This window comes from Pimephales promelas, chromosome 14 (assembly GCF_988280905.1).
Source record: "Pimephales promelas chromosome 14, fPimPro1.hap1.1, whole genome shotgun sequence".
NCBI lineage: Eukaryota > Metazoa > Chordata > Actinopteri > Cypriniformes > Leuciscidae > Pimephales > Pimephales promelas.
Genome location: NC_142782.1, coordinates 32,248,904 through 32,272,355, shown reverse-complemented (window position 1 = coordinate 32,272,355; position 23,452 = coordinate 32,248,904). Strand labels below are relative to the sequence as shown.

The following is a 23,452-nucleotide window of genomic DNA, read 5'->3' as shown; positions in this document are numbered from 1 at the left end:
CCAAAATAAAAGTTTGTGTTTCTATAATATGTGTGTGCTGTGTATAATTATTTTGTATATATAAATACACACACATGCATGTATATATTGAAGAATTTTTTGCACGTAAATTTTGTATGTTTATATATATATATATATATATACATACATACATAATCTATATTATATAAAAATATAAATACTTTATATATGTGTGTGTGTGTATTTATACAAAATAATTATACACAGCACACAGAAATATATTATGTAAACACAAACTTTTATTTCAGATGTGATTGATCGCAATTACATTTTGCACAGCCCATATATATATATATATACATAGACAATTAAAAACTACAATTTATTCAAAATGAATACAAATAAAATAAATACAACAACATATTAATAAACTATTTAAAAATAAATATGATATAATATAATATATGCACACTTTCAAAAAAGGTTTAAATGCTATGAAAAATTAAATGTAAATACTCTTGATCATTATTATTATTAATTGTAAACATATAAATGTAATAATGCTGTTGCCACCATTTTTTTTTTTTACAAAAAGGCCATTTGTTAGTGTATTCTATAGCCACAAAGTGAAAACCAATGTAACACATGGCCTTTGTGTAGGTAGGCTATAGCTTATTTTCCATCAAGGCTGACATTAACACTGTAGGTTTACACTACACCATTCAGACATTATAATCTGTGGGGTAATGGCATGGTTCAGCGCTGCACGCTGTCATCTTATGTATTGTAGCTGCATGACAAAAGAGCTGCACCTATAGCCATGAGAGTGTTATATAGCACATGTTCTGTGGCGCTGTGGCAGACGGCTGCCTCTCCGGTAGCTCCTCAGTTTTTAGCTCTTTTAGCTCTTTTTAGCTCTTTTTAGTGCTTTATATTTACTTTTTTCCTTATTTATTTATTTATTCATTTTTAATTTTCTCGCGAAGAAAGTGCTCTATTTATCCTATGGATATTTCCGATCTTAAAATGCATCTAGGAGTTAGCTTTCTCACTCACTCAAGGGAGGAATTGCTGGCTCTGCGCACGAAAGGACGAGCCGGGATACGGCACTCTATACCGGCGGAACTGAGGAGGAGACCCAGGGGCTGCAAGGCCGGGGCTAAGCTAAAGGCCGAGCAAGTGGAGAATCGGAAGCGCTATAAGCCATCAATTCCCTCCGTAATCATGGGGAACGTGAACTCGCTGCCAAATAAAATCGACGAGCTGTCCGCGTTGAACAATCAGCGGATTTACCGTGAGATCAGCTTGTTCATCTTCACGGAGACATGGCTAAACCATCTTGTACCAGATGCTAATGTGGACCTGCTTGGATTCACTGCTGTGAGAGCTGATAGAGACACACAGGCAAGTGGAAAAAGCAAAGGTGGAGGACTCATTATGTATGTTAACAACCGCTGGTGTAACCCAGGACATATTTCCGTAAAAACATCCTCATGTTGCCGGGACCTCGAGCTGCTAGCCGTTAGCCTGCGGCCATATTATCTGCCGAGGGAGTTCAGTCATGTGATCACGCTCTGTGTTTACATCCCTCCGAGAGCGGACGCAGACGCTGCTTGTGAGAAGATCCACTCTGTCACAGCAGTGCTGCAGACACAGCACCCTGAGGCCTTTATGATCATCTCAGGGGATTTTAATCACGTAACTTTGGACTCTACTTTGGCTGTTTTTCACCAGGTTGTAGATTGTCCAACAAGAAACAACAGGACTATTGATCTCATGTATGCTAATGTGAGGAATGCATACAGAGCGACCCCCCTTCCCCCATTGGGGAAGTCTGATCACAACCTGGTTTATTTACAGCCACTATACACTCCCATGGTCCAAAGACAACCAGTGACAACTCGTACTAGCAGGAGGTGGACCCCTGAGATTGAAAGTGCCCTGAGAGACTGCTACAACATTACAGACTGGGATGTGTTGATCGACTCGCACGGAGAGGACATAGAGGGGATGACACATTGTCTGACGGACTACCTGAACTTCTGTGCAGACGTGGTCTCCCCCATCAAGACTGTCCGTTGTTACCCTAATAACAAGCCATGGGTAACACGAGAGGTCAAGGCTGTCCTTAACAGGAAGAAGGCTGCCTTCATGAGCGGGGACAGGGAGGCCATGAGGACAGCACAACGGGAGGTGAAACATTGTGTGAAGGAAGCTAAGGACAATTACAGGAGGAAAGTGGAGGAGAAACTCAGGGAGAACAACATGAGGGAGGTCTGGGATGGCGTGAGGACTATCACAGGTCATAACACAAAGACAAAAACTATGGGAGGGACAATGGAGATGGCCAATGAGCTGAATGACTTCTTTAATAGGTTTAACCAGCTCATGCCCTTGTCCCCCCAACCCTCACCCTCACCCCCACCACAGCAATGTCTTCTTCCCCCTACACACTTCTCCCCTGATACCACTATACCCCAGTCTACACACCTCCCCTCCGACTTTGCAATACCTTCCTCCTTTACACATTTTTCTACCAACACCACATCACCCCCACCCTTATCAGTACAATCCCCGCCTCACATCACCACAGACCAGGTCAGGGAACAGCTGAGGAGGCTCCGGCCCAGGAAGGCAGCGGGCCCGGATAAAGTGTGTCCGAGACTGCTGAAGACCTGTGCTGCTGAGCTGGGGGAGCCGCTCCAGCGGATCTTCAACCTCAGCCTACAGCTAGGGAGAGTGCCTACCGTCTGGAAGACATCCTGCATCGTTCCAGTTCCCAAGAAGAACAGGCCAAGCGAGCTGAATGACTTTCGACCGGTGGCACTCACTTCACACCTGATGAAGACATTTGAGCGGCTCCTCCTCAGTCTCCTCAGACCCCAGGTGCAGCACGCCGAGGATCGCCTGCAGTTTGCATACCAGCCAAAGGTTGGTGTGGAGGATGCCATCCTTTACATGTTACATCGGATCCACTCCCATCTGGATAAGGGGAAAGGCACAGTGAGGATACTTTTTTTGGACTTCTCCAGTGCCTTCAATACCATCCAGCCACCCATACTTCGGGACAAACTGATCAGGATGGGAGTGGACCACTTTCTGGTAGACTGGATCAGAGATTACCTCACGGACAGGCCACAGTATGTCAGGCTGAAGGACATCATGTCTGACACCGTGGTCAGTAGCACTGGAGCCCCTCAGGGCACAGTGCTGGCCCCTCTTCTCTTCACCCTGTACACCTCGGACTTTTGTTACAATTCGGAGCTGTGTCATATACAGAGGTATGCAGATGACACAGCCATTGTTGGGTGCATTAAGGGTGATAGGGAGGAGGAGTATAGGAGTCTGGTGGGGGACTTTGCTCTCTGGTGTCGCACTAACTGCCTACAGCTCAACACCACTAAGACAAAGGAGCTGGTCGTTGACTTTGGGAGGTCCAGATCAGATCCGCAACCGGTCCTGCTGGAAGGAGTTGAGGTGCAGGCAGTCAAATCATACAAATACCTCGGATTGTGGCTGGATAACAAACTGGACTGGACAACACACACAAGCCATCTGTACAGGAAGACACAGAGCAGGCTGTATTTCCTGAGGAGACTGCGCTCTTTTAACATCTGCAGCAAATTGCTGTGTATGTTTTATCAGTCTGTGGTTACCAGTGTCCTCTTCTACACTGTGGTGTGCTGGGGGGGCAGCATATCCAAGAAGGACACCAATAGGCTGGATAAACTGATCAGGCGGGCCGGCTCTGTGATCGGCATGAAACTGGATTCAATGGTGATGGTGGCAGAGAGAAGGATACTGGACAAACTGCTGGACATTATTAATAATGCCAGCCACCCCCTGCACACCATCATCAGTAACCAGAGGAGCCGGTTCAGTGGACGGCTGCTCCTTCCCAAGTGCCGGACAAACAGACTGAAGGACTCCTTTGTTCCTCATGCCATCAGACTCTACAACTCCTCATTAGGGGGGAGGAGGAAATAGGGTAGAGAGGACGATAGGATAATATATATAAATACATATATATCTATCTGGACTTGCATTAATGCCTGGTCACTTTACTTTATCGCTCTAGCACTTTAATACTGGACTCAATACTTACACTTTTTATGGTCTTTTTTTCTTTTGTTGATTTTTTGACTATTATTATTATTGTTAATTTTGTTGTTTGTACTGTCTTCTGTTTATTCTCCTTCTCTTTTCTTGCTAAAACTGCTGCTGGAATTTTCAATTTCCTTTTGGGAGTCATCCCTAAGGATTAATAAAGATAAGTCTAAGTCTAAGTCTAAGTCTAAGAGACGTGTAACCCGTGTCTGAGAGACTGCACTACATGCTGATTCGGTTTCACTTACACGTTCATGTCATACACAGAGCACCATGCATGTTAACCTTCTCTTAAAGGTCAAACGACAATGTGAAGATCAAACCGCAAGACCGGCGATGCATTCCCTAAAAAAAAATGACCAAAGGCCAGCAAATGCATTACAAGTTTGAGCTCAATTCCCATACCTACAATTTCAGAACGTTTTGAGCCATTATTGGCTTTCAATGGAGATTCTGAGGGAGCTTTTCTGCAGGAGAGAGTGAGTGTCTCATATGTGGGTGGGCGGCAGTGAGCCGAAGAGGAGCCGCAAATACAACAGAACTGTGAAAAGCCTTGAGATCCGCACATGCTCTTTCTAAAGACGTTTGACATCTTGCTCCCGATGGTAACCTCAAAGAGGAAAAACAAGAGAATCACATTGGATTCAATCCATAAATTTGATGAAATCTATCGCTGAAGGTGAAGTGTGCCGTTTCTGCACCACTCGCCGCATCAAACGAACTCGAGCAACTCTGAAGAAATTGAATTGGTGTTTTCCCATGCAAAACTGACAAACAAAGATCCCAGTGTGTTGTATGGTTTGCAAGGTGAAGCTCGATCCAAGTCTCCAGAGTAGACATGGCTTCAATACAATGCAAGTGTGGCAGTTACAGTGTTTACACTCAAAACTATAATCAAAAAAGAGACACGACATACTCAACCCAGGTTTTCTGATTTTATTGGCAGCTAGAATTAGCTGTATATGAAGAGTTCAGATGCAAAAGCCTCTAAATGCCATTTGAAATGTTCTTCTTTAATGATGATTTTTATCAAACTTGTATATTTATGTATTTATTATCATTGCCATTTAAGTGAAATTACTGAACTTAAATATTCAAGTTTGATAAAAATCATCATTAAAGAAGAAAATTTCAAATGGCATTTAGAGGCTTTTGCATCTGAACTCTTCATATATATATATATATCCTTGAGCATCACTCATTCCTTATGAAGAACGCTTCAGTTCATCAATTTCAATAAAAGATGGCAAACAGATGAAGAGCATTTGATAGTCACTATCAGTCATTTCAACACAGTCCAGAAAAAAATCAGAAAAAACTCATTTGAGCTGCAAGTGCTGTTGATGGAATGAGCTATTGTACCGTTTTCATATTATGAATACAATAGCAAGAGCCGCATGCTAGGACATAACTTATTAATTTGTTCACGCCACACAAACAAACACGCCGGAGTGTTGCTGTATAAAAGACATGACGCATTAAGCGAGGCTGTCATCCACTCGTTTCACAATATCCATGCAATGTTTTCAAAAGGTTCTCCCCTTCACCGCTGACACGAGTAACACTACAACACAAGGGCAATGCTAGAGTCCCTGTGAACGCATTAATGAGCCTGTCGTTCATTTTTAAGCATATTGACGGAGACATTCACGGAAAGGTTAGCAAATGCTGCGTTGTTCTGATCAAACGGCTTGCCATTTACAACCTCAACAAAACATAGACTCACACGAGCTGTATAGAGATGTTCTATTCAAATGATGTTAGCTTTACAGTACTTCCAGGTTTACGCTTTGACTTTGAAACAATTCAATCAATTAGCATGTGAGGCTCGTTTCTGCCAAATTACGTTCTACATGCAAGTTCTGTGACATTTTCAAATTGGCACTAAGGGACCGTTCAAACGACACCGTTAAGTTTTAATGCGTCTTGGCCGGATATTTACACAACGGTGGCATTTGGGGGCCTGAAAATGCAAACTTTAGAAAGAAACTTTAAAAAATATCGCAAATTTGACGTCATGCGCCTGCATGTTACGTGTGTTCAAAAAAAAAAAAAAAGGCGTCATCTAACTGATGCTTTCGACCATGTCAACTTCCGACGCACATGGCACCCTTTAGCGTCAATATGAGACGCAGATATATATGGGCCAAAAGGCGCCCCCTAGTGGTCTATCAGTTTGACTGAATGAGCAGTAAAAATGTCCTTTATGTTCATTAGCTCAATAACGTAACGCTTCGTATTTTAATGTGATGGTATAATAAGATACCATAAGATACCTTTTATTTTCTTTATATTCCACAGTATGACAAAAATATAACATTTAACTGCACATTTGGTCATACATATCCCATGAATAATTCACTGAAGAATCTCTCGCCCCAAATCCTCGTTCCAGGTTTGTTTTCACACGGATGCTTTTAAAATGTAATTGTCTCTCCTTATCACTTCTAATCCCTATTTTGCAGTCAGTGTTTACTAGAATGTTTCTAAAGCAGGTAAATCTGTCGGAATGACGGAAATCCCTTTGAAATATTATCACTCAACGTTCCGGTTAAGGAACATTTTGATTATGGCAACGCACATTGTACTACAGTGAAATTTAATAAGTCCGTGTTGCTGCGGAAATAATCAATATCTCATGGGGTTATTCAGCATGGAGTGTTTCTTAATTTTTTTAAACGTTTAAATTGAATTAGTTGAAGGATGAGTAGAATAATGTCATCTCATTAGTTTTTGAGAGTGTGTATGATTGCATTCAAAGAGCGAACCTTTCGCTGATTGTTTTCAGTTTAACGGAAGTTACTCCCATAATTCATGCAAAGGGTCGTAGGAAAATGTGGATAACGACTCTTTTATTGAAAGTGCAGGTGAGCTTCTGAACAAGTTTACTGATGTCAGAAAAGCCATATATATGGTATGGAGCTGGATATGTCATACCAGCATCAATGTATTTGTTTACAAATCATGCGCTATGTTAAAAGTGTGCAAGGAAATGCATAAAAATACGTTTTTTATCAATCAATAATCTGCATCTGTAAACGTGTTCAATTCAACTGCAGTGAACTAAAGTTAACGCATTATAAAAGTTATAACCACACTGTAAAAAAATATTGTTGGTTTAACTTAAAAAAGTAAGTAACCTGGTTGCCTTAAAATCTTAAGTTGATTGAACTGGAAAAAGTGAGTTAATACAATGAAGGAGATTGATTTAATCATCAGAAACTCAAAATTATATGTTATCTGAACTAAATAAATTATTTAAGTTGATTTGACAAAAGAACATATGTTGTGATTACACTGTTAAAAATTATTGTTGGTTTAACTTAAAAAAATAAGTAATCTGGTTGCCTTAAAATCTTAAGTTCATTGAACTGGAAAAAGTGAGTTAATACAATGAAGGAGAATGATTTAATCATCAGAAACTCAAAATTATATGTTATCTGAACTAAATAAATTATTTAAGTTGATTTGACAAAAGAAAAAATGTTGTGATTACACTGTTAAAAATTATTGTTGGTTTAACTTAAAAAAAAAAGTAATCTGGTTGCCTTAAAATTTTAAGTTGATTGAACTGGAAAAAGTGAGTTAATACAATGAAGGAGATTGATTTAATCATCAGAAACTCAAAATTATAAGTTATCTCAACTAAATAAATTATTAAGTTGATTTGACAAAAGAAAATATGTTGTGATAACAAATCTTGAAAATATTTTTTTTACAGTGCAGTAGGCAAAAAAAAAAAAAAAAAACGTAAATCACAAATTGGCTCAGCAAAATACTTTATTATACACCCCTAACCTTATTAAACTTAAGCTCATAACTCATCCAAAGTGCCCACACATAAAGCTACCTCTACTAAATGTAGTTATTTTGCACAGCTTATTGCGCTAAAACAAATTAAATACACACAAAATAGTGTAAAAATGGCAAAATTGGTCAGTATTCAAGTAAATGGAGTCAGGTAGGCATAAACAGTTGAGAAAGACTGAATATATAATGTATAATGGATGCATACATCAGGTCTTAAAGTGACAGCAGTGTACTATTCCTGCTGCCAAATTATGAGATAATAATAAAAATATTTGGTAACACTTTACAATAAGGTTCGTTAGTTAACATTAGTTAACTGCATTAGTTAATATGAACTAATAATGAATAGCACATATACAGCATTTGTTAATCTTTGTTAATGTTATTTTCAACATTTACTAATACTTGATTAAAATCTTGTTAACATTAGTTAATGCACCGTGAACTAACATGAACAAACAATGAACAGCTGTATTTTCATGAACTAACATTAACAAAGATGAACAAATGCCATAACAAATGTATTGCTCATGGTTAGTGCATGTTAGTAAATACATTAACTAATGTTAACTAATGAACCTTATTGTAAAGTGTTACCAAATATTTAAATGGCAGATTTTCCCAGGGTATCGATGTCAAAATTCTGGCCAGGGAAAATGCTGAGTGGCAAGTAACTTTGAAAAATAACTTGTGGTGAGTAAAAAAGATAATGTCAAGCGTAGTCTAGAGACTAATAGATGGATACTACTGACCTAGCAACAACCAGAAACCCTAGCAACCACATAGCAACATGAGTACCGGTGTTTGAACTAACATAACCTGAACTTTCACTCTTCAAAATCTCTCACCTGTCTGAAACTACAGGAGACTGCTCGTTTAAGTCATCCAAAACATCATTAAAACAGTCTCAGCTTAATATTAAAGTTATATCAGCTACAGAGATGAGAAAAGAGAGCCTTATGAGGAGATGTGGAGAGGTCGGTGAGTCAGTCTTGAGAGTCGCGGTATGAGACGGTGAAAGAAAGACTTTGAATCAGGTGCATTTCAAGGTTGAAGTGGGTCTGACATTAAGAATAAAATCCGAGGGGGGAAGAACAAATGTCACACTGCAGGTGGACTCAGTCAGACAACACTCTCCTCTACATTTTTGAGGAACTTGTTTGAAGTCTTTCTTTTTAGATGTGTGGCAAAACTTTAAAAATTTAAAAAATAAAGGAAAAAATGTTGCCTGGTCTGATGAGTCTCGATTTCTGATGAAACATTCAGATGGTAGAGTCAGAATTTGGCATAAACAGAATGAGAACATGGTTCCATCATGCCTTGTTACCACTGTGCAGGCTGGTGGTGGTGGTGTAATGGTGTGCGGGAGGTTTTATTGGTTTCTTGAACATGACAATGAGTTCACTGTACTAAAATGGCCCCCACAGTCACCAGATCTCAACCCAATAGAGCATCTTTGGGATGTGGGGGAAAGGGAGCTTCGTGCCCTGGATGTGCATCCCACAAATCTCCATCAACTGCAAGATGCTATCCTATCAATATGGGCCAACATTTCTAAAGAATGCTTTCAGCACCTTGTTGAATCAATGCCACGTAGAATTAAGGCATTTCTAAAGGCGACACAGTTTTAGTATAGATACAGTCGGTTGGTCTGGGAACGCCCCCGGGAACGCCCCGTCACGTGGTGTGAATTTAACCCGTGGGGGGAAACATTGCCTTGGCGCTCATTGAAATATATGGGACAATCATGCCGAAGAGTTGCTGTGTCGTTTTCTGTACACTAACAAATTATAAATTGAAGTTCTACAGCCTTTCTTACATACATACAGAACCGGATAGGAGGACAAAATGGCAAAATTAATCATATCTTATTAGATTACTGTGTGAGTAGAGGTCCCTGTGTGATAGTAGTAGATGTTTAACTCGTATTAGGCAGTGGGCCAGATTTGTCTGACGTTACATCCCTTACGAAAAATAACTAGGCTATAGTAATCCTATGGCTATTAGTATTCTATAGTAGTGTATAATACTTCTGTGATGTTCTTTAACACCTCTATACTTCTAGGCTATGTCCCAAAATACTATAGTATTCCTATAGGAATATTAACGTTACTATAATATTTTGTCCTAAAATACTACAAGGTTCCTTTAGTTGTTTTTCATAAGGGATGTCTCTGTCACATTAGCGTTATCAGCTGAAGGTTATCAGACTGCAGTCTGTGAGAATTCGGATAACTGTCAGCAAAGTCCCTCTGCAATTTCGTAGCTACTAACTGATCACCGTTTTACAAAAGGATTAATAGTTTGGAGTGAAGCATACGTACAATTGGTAAGTGACATGGTTTTATGGACTTATACGCAAGTTGATTGAGTAATAGGCTTGTGTTGCCGTTAGCTTCCGCGATGTCTTACCTGAAGATTCAACCAGATATAATAGTCTGGAAACGACACCTCCGGCCATTTGGTTGGGTCATTGACCCAGTTTTTAATTAAATAAGGGCAATCATAACCTATTACAGTTAATTTTGCAATGTACTGTTGCCGGTCGGCAGGCATAAATGACTCGCAATATGACATTTTTGTCATTCAAATACATAGGATGTTCGCGCTGCTTTCCCCCACGCCGACCACGCCCCCCCAACTATGACGCGTTGCCGACTGTATGTATGGTGTTCCCAATAATCCTTTAGGTGAGTGTATGATATAACTTACAGGTAGCCAATTAAGATTTAAATCGTAGCATTTTTCTGGTCTTTTACTGTAAAAATTGCAAACATTTACAGTTTAACTATATGCTCAAATATTCCAATATGCCAAAGTCTGCAATCAAAAGTCAAAGATCAATATGAATGCACATATTTCTCAGTTAATTTTACACTACACTCTGTATGTCAACAACGGTCTGTTTTGAGACTCAAGAAAAGAAAAAAAAAACATTTTACATGAAGCTGAGAATTCAATTATGTCTCCGGAGTTATGCAAGAGCAATCTTCAAGCAATACAATTCTCCTTTTGGTTAAATGGTTCGTATGTCTTCCACTTTGATATGATTTTTTTTTTTCTCTGAGAGGCAGAATAAATTAATTTTCAGTGACAGCACAATATGCTTAAGGTGTCATAATAAACTAAGCAATATGTCTTTTCTTTGGGACTGAGCCCAGAGCGCTGTCTAAAGTGAGAAATATGACGCTTTCCTCTCATTTCCATAGTTCAGCATTTCAGAGTTTATTCAATTGAAATGCAATTGTAATTTGTATTCATTTAAAGGGATTTATTCTACATCAATATCATATATAATATGGCTGTGTGGTCATGATGCAGAACAACATCACGAACATTGGCATACTGTAAAAGTTATCCAGTCTAACAGGAGTGAATGAATCAACCGTAGAATGAAGTCTCAATAATAAGAACACATTTATCACACCATAAAAACATGTAATTCCAAGTAGCCTAAACAACTTGCCAACTCAATTGATTTACCATGCCATTTTCAGACAAAAGCCGACTTATTTCAGAATAGCTTGGCCTGTCGTGCAGTTAGAGAGTGGTTTTGCTGACAAATTGCATCTTGTCATTTTCTGTGCAGTATCCCCCATTCAATGAGATTGAAAGAGATTATCGATTAGGTGAATATTTTAAGGGTTTCATGATGTGAACCGCAAACCAGAACGAAAGCAAATTTGGAACAGGGCGTCTCTCATTTCTGTCTTTTTAGAACAAACCAAGAGTAAAAAAACTTGCTAAAAACTCACAAGTGCCACATGAGGTCCTCAATCGATCCACAAGACTTTACGTCTGCCAGGAACTAAAAGCTTTCTCATCTCACACTCGTTCCAGACTCGTGGCCCTCTTCTCTCCTCTATTCCTGCGGCAGTATCAGCGGATCGCCTGTCTTCTGAACCATTTCTTAATTACTTTCAGATGAGACCTGACAGAGAGCGCTCCTTCTGATTAACTGGACGCAGCGAAAGCTCATACCTCCAGCAGCATTCAGAAAGTCGCTATGACACTGTTCCCTATTTTTGCATTGGTTTCCGCCATCTTGAACAAAGTGCGCACTCGTTGGGCTCCCAGTGGGTCATTTTATGGCAAGTATGAGTCAGTTTAAGCACTCACAGTGGGAGAAATTAAAAAACACCAGCAATCTATGCTGGAAGAGACTTTCAGAATGTGCATTAAAACTATGGAAAGAACTTCCATTATGTTCATGCGGTGATTAAACTCTGTTCTTAAAATACAGCCGAGAAAAGTCTTCAGACAACTGTTGCACCCAGATGTTGTGGCACAAAAGGAATAGATCCTCCACAACGGAAAATTATGTCATTAACTCATTTACCCTATTGCCGTCAAGATAAAAGGATATTTTGAAAAATGTCTTTAGGTTACTACGGAGCCCCCCTACTCCCACTTTGGCAAAAAAATAATAATAATAATAATTATAACTATCTTGTGGCCTCAAGATAGTAACTCGTGGCCTCAAGATAGTAACTCGTGGCCTCATGATAAAAACTTGTGGTCTCAAGATACTATCTCATGGCCTCAAGATAGTAACTCATTGCCTCAAGATAGTAACTCATGGCCTCAAGATCCTATCTCGTGGCCTCAAGATAGAGTTAGTATTTTGAGGCCACGAGTTTCTATCTTGAGCCCACAAGTTACTATCTTGAGGCCACGAGTTAGTATCTTGAAGCCACGAATTACTATCTTGAGGCAACGAGTTAGTATCTTGAAGCCACGAGTTAGTATCTTGAGGCCATGAGTTAGTATCTTGAAGCCACAAATTACTATCTTGAGGCAACGAGTTACTATCTTGAGGCCATGAGTTACTATCTTGAGGCAACGAGTTAGTATCTTGAAGCCACGAATTACTATCTTGAGGCAACGAGTTAGTATCTTGAGGCCACGAGTTAGTATCTTGAGGCCACGAGTTAGTATCTTGAAGCCACGAATTACTATCTTGAGGCAACGAGTTAGTATCTTGAGGCCACGAGTTAGTATCTTGAGGCCACGAGTTACTATCTTGAGGCAACGAGTTAGTATCTTGAAGCCACGAATTACTATCTTGAGGCAACGAGTTAGTATCTTGAGGCCACGAGTTAGTATCTTGAGGCCACGAGTTACTATCTTGAGGCAACGAGTTAGTATCTTGAAGCCACGAATTACTATCTTGAGGCAACGAGTTAGTATCTTGAGGCCACGAGTTAGTATCTTGAGGCCACGAGTTAGTATCTTGAAGCCACGAGTTACTATCTTGAGGCAACGAGTTAGTATCTTGAAGCCACGAATTACTATCTTGAGGCAACGAGTTAGTATCTTGAAGCCACGAATTACTATCTTGAGGCAACGAGTTAGTATCTTGAGGCCACGAGTTACTATCTTGAGGCAACGAGTTAGTATCTTGAGGCCACGAGTTAGTATCTTGAAGCCACGAATTACTATCTTGAGGCAACGAGTTAGTATCTTGAGGCCACGAGTTAGTATCTTGAGGCCACGAGTTAGTATCTTGAAGCCACGAGTTACTATCTTGAGGCAACGAGTTAGTATCTTGAAGCCACGAATTACTATCTTGAGGCAACGAGTTAGTATCTTGAGGCCACGAGTTAGTATCTTGAAGCCACGAGTTACTATCTTGAGGCAACGAGTTAGTATCTTGAGGCCATGAGTTAGTATCTTGTGGCCACGAGTTAGTATCTTGTGGCCACCAGTTAGTATCTTGAGGCCACGAGTTACTATCTTGAGGCAACGAGTTAGTATCTTGAGGCCACGAGTTACTATCTTGAGGCCACGAGTTAGTATCTTGAGGCCACGAGTTAGTATCTTGAGGCCACGAGTTAGTATCTTGAAGCCACGAATTACTATCTTGAGGCCACGAGTTACTATCTTGAAGCTTTTTTTTTTGCCAAAGTGGGACTAGGGGGGTTACACTTTATTTCAATAGTCCACTTTAGACATTCTACTAACTATAAGCAACTTTACAACTGTCAACTAACAGTCATTAGAGTATTAGTTAGCAGACTGTTTGGTTAAAGTTTGGGTTAGTACAATAAGTTCATACGTTGTTTCAAAGTTAGTCAGTAGAATATTAAGTACAACAACAACAACAACAACAAACTTTATTTATAAAGCACTTTACAACGACCGAAGTAGACCAAAGTGCTGCACACAAAAATAGGCAAATATACAAGGACAACACATCACATGCAACATAACACAAAACAAACCACAGACTGCAAAACCATAAAAACAAAAGTCAACTCCTGGTGTTAAAAGCCAGAGAAAAAAGATAAGTTTTTAAAAGAGATTTAAAATGGGTGACTGAGGTGGCCTTTTTTATCGGCTGTGGCAGGTCATTCCACAGTTTTGGAGCAACCACTGAGAACGCACGGTCCCCTCTGAGTTTCCGGTTTGTTTTAGGCACTTGTAGAAGCAGTTTATCAGCTGACCTAAGAGAACGAGTAGGTGTGTGGAGAAGAATCAACTCAGAGATATATGATGGGGCAAGACCATTTAATGATTTAAAAACAAATAAAAGAATTTTAAAATTAATCCGGTACCTTACAGGCAACCAGTGAAGCGACGCTAAGACGGGTGTAATGTGTTCGTATTTACGTACTCCTGTTAAGAGACGTGCTGCTGCGTTTTGCACCATTTGGAGACGAGCTAAAGACGACCCACTAACGCCCACAAATAGTGCGTTACAGTAATCCAGCCGGCTAGTGATAAAGGCATGGATGACTGTCTCAAATTGTCTTTGTTCTACAAAAGGCTTTACTTTGGCCAATTTCCTCAGCTGAAAAAAGCCTGTTTTTACTACTGCTCTGATCTGGCTGTCAAAGTTCAGATCAGCATCAATTTTAACCCCTAGGTTAGTGATAACTGATTTATTGTATTGGGCTAAGGCACCCAACTCAATGGAACGAGTCCCATTAGTACCGCCAAAAATCATCACTTCAGTTTTATTAGCATTAAAACTTAAAAAGTTTATTGCCATCCAGGCTTTAACGTCATCGAGACACTCTAATAACGAACTGACAGAGGCATTCTTTTTAATCGTCAAGTACATCTGGATATCATCAGCATAACAGTGAAAGGATATGCCATGTTTCCTAATTACTGAGCCCAGTGGTAGCAAATACAGTGAAAAGAGAAGGGGACCCAAAATTGAGCCCTGGGGGACCCCACAAGAGAGAGATGCAGAAGAGGACTCCGAATTTCCATTACTGACGCAGAGAGTCCTACCTTCCAGGTATGACCTAAACCATTCAAGTGCTGTGCCTTTTATGCCCACCCAATGTTCCAAGCGAGAAATCAAAATTTCATGATCCACAGTATCAAATGCAGCCGTCAGGTCAAGAAGCACAAGAACAACATAATTACCAGAATCTGTTTCTAAATAAATATCGTTAAAAACTTTTAAAAGAGCAGATTCTGTACTGTGTAGAGATTTGAAACCGGACTGGAATACCTCAAGAATATTGTTTTCTTTCAAGAAAGCCGTTATTTGATTGCAGATTATTTTTTCCAAGATTTTAGAAATAAAAGGTAGTCTTGAAATAGGCCTAAAATTTGCAAGATCAGTCGGATCAAGACCAGGTTTTTTGAGTAGAGGTTGCACTACAGCATGTTTAAAAATTTTAGGGACCACACCAGAGGACAGACTGCTATTAACAACTGCAAGAACAGACGGTCCTATGGTAGAAAAAACCTCCTTAAAAAATCGAGGTGGAATAGCATCTCTCGGTGAACCGGAGGGCTTCAAATTTCCAACAATCTCTTGTAGCATACACAACGTCACAGGCTCCAACTTATCAAATAAAAAAGAGCAGCTAACAGAGACTGAAGGGTCACACGCAGCAGGTGAAATTAGGGCTCTAATGGAGGTGACTTTATCATTAAAAAAGCGTAAAAAATTTTCACAGACAGTCGGGGAGACATCAACACAGACATTTTGTGGAATATTAATAACTGAATCAATCGTTTTAAACAAAACGCGAGGCTTGTTACTGTTCAAAAGAATGATCTCAGAGATATACATTCTTTTTGCTTCTTTCACAGTTTTCTGGTAGTGACGCCAACAGTCCCTAAGCATTTGAAATGACACTTGCAGTTTGTCTTTTTTCCATTTGCGCTCGACTTGACGGCACTTGCGTCTAACAGCACGCACCGAGTCATTTTGCCATGGTTCAGTTTTTGTTTTTGGTTGCCTAAGTTTTAACGGAGCTACAATATCTATAGTAGATTGACAGGTGGAATGTAACCATGAGCTAAGCTCCTCTGAATCATTATGCTGTGGTATACTAAAATTCTGATTAAACACAGATGAAAATTTAACAGCAGTAGTAGAGTTTATAATGCGGCAGGGCCGAGCGACACTGCAGGGTTTGATTGCATTACAGTCCAGGGCAATCTCAAATAGTATGGGCATATGGTCAGAGAACACTGCATCGCCAATCTCTAGATTATGAACAGGCAACCCAAAAGATAGAATTAGATCAAGTGTGTGTCCACGTTCATGTGTGGGTCTAAGTAAGAATATTTTAGATATTAAGTAGATAATCTACTAATACTGGGAATATAAGACAGTCTACTAATGAGAGTTAGTTGACATGTAGTTACAAATTACCTTGAGTTTTTTTTTTTTTTTTCATACAATGAGTCACTGGGCTCCAATGTTGTTTGCAGCCCAATAATCTTCAAAATGTGTGTGTGTTCCACAGAAAGCCATACAGCTAGGTTTATAACAACATGAGGGTGAGTAAATGATAAAATTTGATATGTTTAGGGTGAACTCCAATTAATGCTTTATAGGTGTATCATGAAATAACGATAACAATATTTTCATAGATTTGAGTAATCTAGATGTTATTCATCTAATGGTAACTTAATGTGCCAGTGCATTTTATTAAATTTCAAGTGGATGAAAAAAAAAAATAATTAAATGAAAAATGTTTTATTACAAATATGTCTTTTTACAGCTGGTGAGCCCAGAAGAGTCTTCAAGCAAATGCTAAAATACATGTTCATTACTTTAATAATTATCACACAGTAGCACTTCAATCAACCTAAATTTGATTCCCAACTTCCTTTTCTGATCCTGTCCGCTCCATCCTTTCATATAACCTCATGTCTTTACTCAATAAAAGCCAAAAAAAAAAAAAAAAGGCATAACCAACAATAGATAGAAATGGATATGCTATTGAATATGCATAAATGCACTTCTCAGGCATAAGATCACTTTTGTGTTACAGAAATGCTGTGTTAATGACCCTGACCTCTCCTATTTAACGGTTTGAGGTTTCATTATGGTTGTATAACATCATACATTTTAAATGCTGTGCATTCTGTCAGCCTCAGTAATCTTATGGAGCTGAGGTGGCGTTTACAATACTGTTTTTGACATTAAAAGGTCGATACACAAACAAAAAACCTTAGAGTATAACATGAAGACGCTTGATAAAGCAGAATAAAGTATGTATAAATGTCATGTCGTTCTCCAAGGATAACTTATTCCTGAATGAAAGAGATTTTTAGTGGCCACAGATTATTAATTCATGCTCACTCTATAGAGACACACTGAAAAATGTTTAAGAGGCTTATTGAACAGGGGAAATAAACAGTAAATTGTGTTAACACTCCAATAAATACCAAAGGTGCATGAATAAAGTCCATGAGGTAAAAAGGTGAAAAGAAACTAAATGCTTTTAGAATCAATTCTCAATGTCATTCATTGTCAAGGAAAAAAAACGTATAATCATAAAACTGGAATAAATCATGCACTGACAGCAGTAATTATGCAAGCGAACAGTTTTTTAGTGGTTTTACTGGCAGATAGCTCATTTAAGTAATTAGCCAGAGGTCAAAGCAGACAGTCTTGCATAAGCCATGCAGGGTAAGTCGTTTTTTGAGATTTGGTCATGTATTTTCCAGCGCTAATGTGATCAGAAGCGTCAGGATAAAACTTGTGGTTTATGGCTGTTGGAGTGCATTCTTTCAGATTACAATCTCAGTTTAGCAAGTTAAAGGTATCACAGCCTTTTCTTCATGCTCAAAAAAGAGTGGCCATAAAGATGAAAAATGGCATGAAAGTAGCTTAGCTGTTTAATCGGTGCTGGACTCTTTACAAAACTTCACTGAGAAGTAATTGATACTGCTTCAAAATGTCATGCTTCATGATATACTACCAGAAAAGTCCTTTTAAACCCTTTAAATGTTTTCAGTGACTCGGTAAAAAGCAGACAACTTCCTGATTTGAGGGAAATTACAGATACCACTGGTCAAATATTACTCTATTACAATTGTTTTATTATTGTTGCATTGTTGTATGTAATACTTACAGTGCCTTATGCGTCTGAATCAATGTCTGCCTACCCTTATATCAATATGACATTTATTTCTAGAACACAGTACTAGTTGAGATTGAATAAGTGCCCTTAATAGCGTCCACTATGGGTTTTTTTGGGGGTTTGTATGAGTATGTTAGCCTTACTGTTATCTAAAAGCTATTTGTGCTCCAAAACAATGACAAAATTTGCATTTAGAAGACCAACCCCAATGTTGAAAATGAAAATGTCAGAATCCAACATCAGATTGACGTTAATCTCCAACGTTGTATTGTTGTTGAAAATGAAAATCGGTTTGACATCAGAACCCGACGTTAGATTGACGTCAATCCGATCAAAATCCAACGTCAATCCGGCTTTCGTTTCCAACCAAGATGCAACCCCTTGCAAACAAAATCATCCCGACTGACGTTACTTTCTACTCAAGGATCTTGACAGAAATGTAGTAGAGTAAAAAGTATGATGAATTTAAAGTAAAAAGTTTTCAGAGAAAAAGTATACTCAAGTACAGATACTCAAGAAGTGTACTTAAGTACAGTACTCAAGTAAATGTTGCTGTCCACCTCTGCTCGGTAGTAGGCAAATACACTTTTTTTTAGATGTTTCTGACTATATTCCAACTATTGATGCCGTTTTCATTTTCGAAACTCAGGGAGTGTTGTTGTACTTTGAAACTTTGACTTTCCCCTCCAAAGAATCCCCCGGGAGCTCACAGAGCTACACACAGACTGCTGTGCACTTCAGCTGTTGATATGAGATGAATTTTTCACACAACCTGACATTTTAAAAAATGATTATTTGGGGATTCGGTATACCAAGACATTCTGTCCTTTTAATTTTAGTGATTCATACATCAACATATACATGCCTTTAATGTGAGTTTAGGACAACAACAACAAAAAAAATTACAGACTGAAGCCGAAAATCATCCCTGCAGTTTTAATTCATTATTAGCACACAAGCACACAAATTTGCAATGCTTTTTGCGAATGTTCGTTGGAAAGATTGTTTCGGGAAACACAGACTCGTTGAACTATGCTGATGACGATGGAACTTAGATGGCTAAGGAAATAGATGGCCATAGATGGCTAAGGAAACGCACCCCAGTTTAGAGTTCAGGAGATTGTCTTGGCCAGGACCACACCCCTAAATGCATTGAAGCAACTGCCATGTGATTGGTTGATTAGATAATTGCATTAATGAGAAATTGAACAGGTGTTCCTAATAACCCTTTAGGTGAGTGTACAGTGCAACCACAACCACACCTTCACATCAACATTGGAAGCTCTGTAGCTGTCAATAAAAAAAAAAGAAAAGAAAAAATTGCTCCCATAAATTTAAATAAAAGAAAATTTCAATTAGCCACAAACATCCATATTTTCAGTTTTCAGATATAACTAACATTATAACCATCAAAGTTAAGTCAGTTAAATCAAGTATTTTAAGTATATATATGGTAACACTTTACAATAAGGTTCATTAGTTAACATTAGTTAATGTATTTACTAACATGCACTAACCATGAGCAATACATTTGTTACTGCATTTGTTCATCTTTGTTAATGTTAGTTCATGAAAATACAGCTGTTCATTGTTTGTTCATGTTAGTTCACGGTGCATTAACTAATGTTAACAAGATTTTAATCAAGTATTAGTAAATGTTGAAAATAACATTAACAAAGATTAACAAATGCTGTATATGTGCTATTGATTATTAGTTCATATTAACTAATGTAGTTAACTAATGTTAACTAACGAACCTTATTGTAAAGTGTTACCATATATATATATATATATATATATATATAGGCTACCATATATGGCATGCACACCGATTTATATATAAATGGGGAAAAAAAAAATTGCACTCTTCTTTTCTTTGCATTGTTCGAGTTCTGAAAACATGGCATCTTTTTTGTTATTTTGGCCCGTTGTCACTTTCTGCAAATAAATGCTCTGAAATTACAATGTTTTTACTTGAAATTTGGAAGAAATGTTAGTAGTTTATAGAATGTGTGCTTGCATGCGTGTTTGTGTGTGTGTCAGGCAATTAAATTCTGATTTAAATGATCATATATATGCACTTATTAATGGAGTAGAGTATTATACACCGGTTTTCGAGAATAAAAGAAAGACGTGCATATGTTTTGTTTTTTGTTTGTTTTTTCAGCATAAGAAACTGAGGGGGATAATGCAGTAATGATAAAGACCACGTAATGTAATTTTCTCTAACTGAACTACAGAACTTTCATGGTCAATTTGAAATCAAGCAAGCATTTAAATCTAACAGCTCAGATAATACTGTAAACGTACAGGTTACTCAACCATCATTTGATCATATACATCTATTATTATCTCTGCGCATGCACAGAGGTAATTCAATGTTTAATGAAGAAACACAGGGGGTTGAGGATAAGCGTTCTCGATTAAATATAGGCTACAGCACGCATGTTGGGCCAGGACACAGACATCACAGATCGTAATCGTATGAGTCATGCTAATATGACCTTTAAAAGTCCTAAAACACATATAGTTCTGGATCAGAGCTGATCCCGGTCCAAGCCGACGGAGCTGCTAATCTGTGTTTAGCTGGTGAGTCAACAGCAACTCCTGACTTTGGCTGATGATGAGAGAATTACAACATAATTACATTTGACTTTAATTGGAGATCACGAGAGCATCGCCTACTGTCTGCCAACAACTTTAATTTTTTCAAAGGGTGATTTTAATGAAGCATTAAATAATCAAAACAGCCCTCAAGGCACAAAGAATCGTTAAAAAACTATCTCACTTTAGCATCGATGAATGATGGTTTCTTTCCTAAACATCCGCAGGGCAAACTTTAAAATCACACGGTCATATAAAACTTTGGATATTTATAGCATCCTCCATGGAATCAATGAGATATTGGGGCTTACTGTGCACAGACTGATTTTGTTGGAGGTAAGATCTGTCATCATTCTTCATCAAACTTGCATTCCTTTCTTTTTTGGTTGGTGGAAAACAAAAAGAGATGACTCTTTTCCAGAAATGTGAATGAGGATCAACTCCATCAAACTTTAAAATGGCAAAAGCACCATGAAGGAATCATAAAAGCTGTCCATGCAACCATTCCAAAGTCTTCTTCAGCTTCAGTAAAATATCATAAAGACCTGAAGCAAATATATAGCCAACCAGATTTGATGCAGATATATAGCTCATTTTGTAAATATCATCTCTGAATATAAAACCTCAGTGTCCTTCTACCTGCCTATCCTACAGACGGCACTCGATGGATCAATGAGACCTCATATGCATATCAATCAATGTCTCCTATGTCTTACCTTCAAAACATTGATATTTTAAACTTTGGGTTTTCACTGTTTGATGCAACAATTGAGGGATCCGGCTTTTAACTACCCCATGAAATGGTTTGACAAACTCAGTTCTCTTAATGATCTCTCTCTCTCTATCCTACTGAAATAAGAAGTCAGGAATCATCTATAAGACCTTGTAAGTACGTAAAAGTAAAAAGTAAGTACCCAGACAGCAAACTGACATTGAATCAACGTGGAAACGACGTCTCTCGTGACATTGAAACAACGTTGATTTTGCTCATCGAATTAATGTTGAACCAACGTCAGACGCGGCATTCTTCAAAGCTAAATGAAAATCGAAAATTGGTTTGCTTTCATAACGTTGAAACAACGCGTTGATTTCAAGTTGATTTTCCGTTAGTTTTGAAAGAATGACGCGTCTGACGTTGGTTTCAATGTTAATTCGATGAGCAAAACAATGTCAGATCAACGTTGTTTCGATGTCATATTTCCACGTTGATTCAATGTCAGTTTGCTACATGGGTACTTGTCCCTCTATTCAAATAATCAGTTTGTCACAGCCTTGTCAAATCACGGTTGGCTAGTTATTAAACCAATCATGAAAGTTGCATTTTATTCAGTTGGACAAACGTGTTGAAATACCACTTAAGCTGTGTTCACACAACATGTGACCAAGCGACACGATAGGCTACCATTCATTTTCAATGGTGAGCGGGCGACATCCGGCGACATGCGCGGTCGCAACCATTGGCGACTGGATGGGGCGTGTCTGGCGACGCGACAAAGTTGAGAAATTTTTTATGCAAATGCAGAGCGACTTTCGGGAGCGACAACCAATAGGAGTAAAGTCAGTGGAGTGTGTCACTCTTCAGTGCTGAGTCTGACCGAGGCAAGTTGAACGAGAAGCTCATTTTAGCCGCCAGAAACTGTCCTATAATTGTTTTTTTTTTCATGAGAAGTCTCATGAAAGTGCGTAGGATACGACGATTGTCATTTCTCGTGTCCAAAAATGTTTTTTGCGTGCAAATGCTACGCACTGAAAACCCCTGGGTAGGTTTAGGGGGAAGGGGGTGATATGCACGCAAAAACCGTGTACCATATACAGTACACGCAAAAACTAGTTTTGGCGTATAAATGGCACGAGAAATAACATTCGTGCTATAGATACGAACTTTCATGAGATCGGGCTGAATTTTTGATATATCTCCGTGTATACAGTGGTGTTCACCGTACTGACTCCGTGACTGAATGGTTTCGGGATCCCAGATAGACTGGTATTTGTCCGCTTGCTGCAGTTAAATAGCCACGATGGCAAAGAGCACTCACTGTTTCTCGTTCATCTTTAATATTATGCATTTTATGTACTTACTCCATTTATATTTAGACTTTTTCTTCCAAAAAAAATGTTTGTAGCGGCAATGAAACATATTTGTTGTCTAACATTACTAACTCACAAACATTACTAGGCAACCAGTAGTGGGATCGCCCTCCAGCGCAGCTACTGGCGACCTGCAGCGACAAAGTCGCGTGTAGTGTGAACGCAGCTTTATATGTAGCCTACACTCTTAGAAGAAAAGGTTCTATATGGAACCTTAAAATGAACCCCAGGGTTCTATATAGAACTCTTACAAAGGTTCTATCAGCGCTATGCATTTGGAACCCCTAAAAGGTTCTATACACTCTTAAAAAAGGGTTCCTCTGGGTTCTAGAACCCTGGGGTTCCATACTTGGCCAATAGAACCTATTACCAAAAAAAAAGGTTCTATATAGAACCATTTTGGAGTTCCATATATGAAGCGGGGAATGGAACCATTTCTGGTTCTAAATAGAACCATTTCTTCTAAGAGTGTAGATTCTTCTGCAAGGGGTGTAAACTCATTAGCAGAGTTGCTTTTGACTCAAGTGATAAATCTA

General features: G+C 38.7%; 1 protein-coding gene across 2 annotated transcripts in view; it reads right to left on the bottom strand.

Annotated features, from left to right (window-relative positions):
* The window catches only part of LOC120481360 (leucine-rich repeat transmembrane neuronal protein 4), a 433,509-nt gene that overhangs the window by 342,920 nt on the left and 67,137 nt on the right, over positions 1-23,452 (bottom strand). The window lies entirely within an intron of this gene.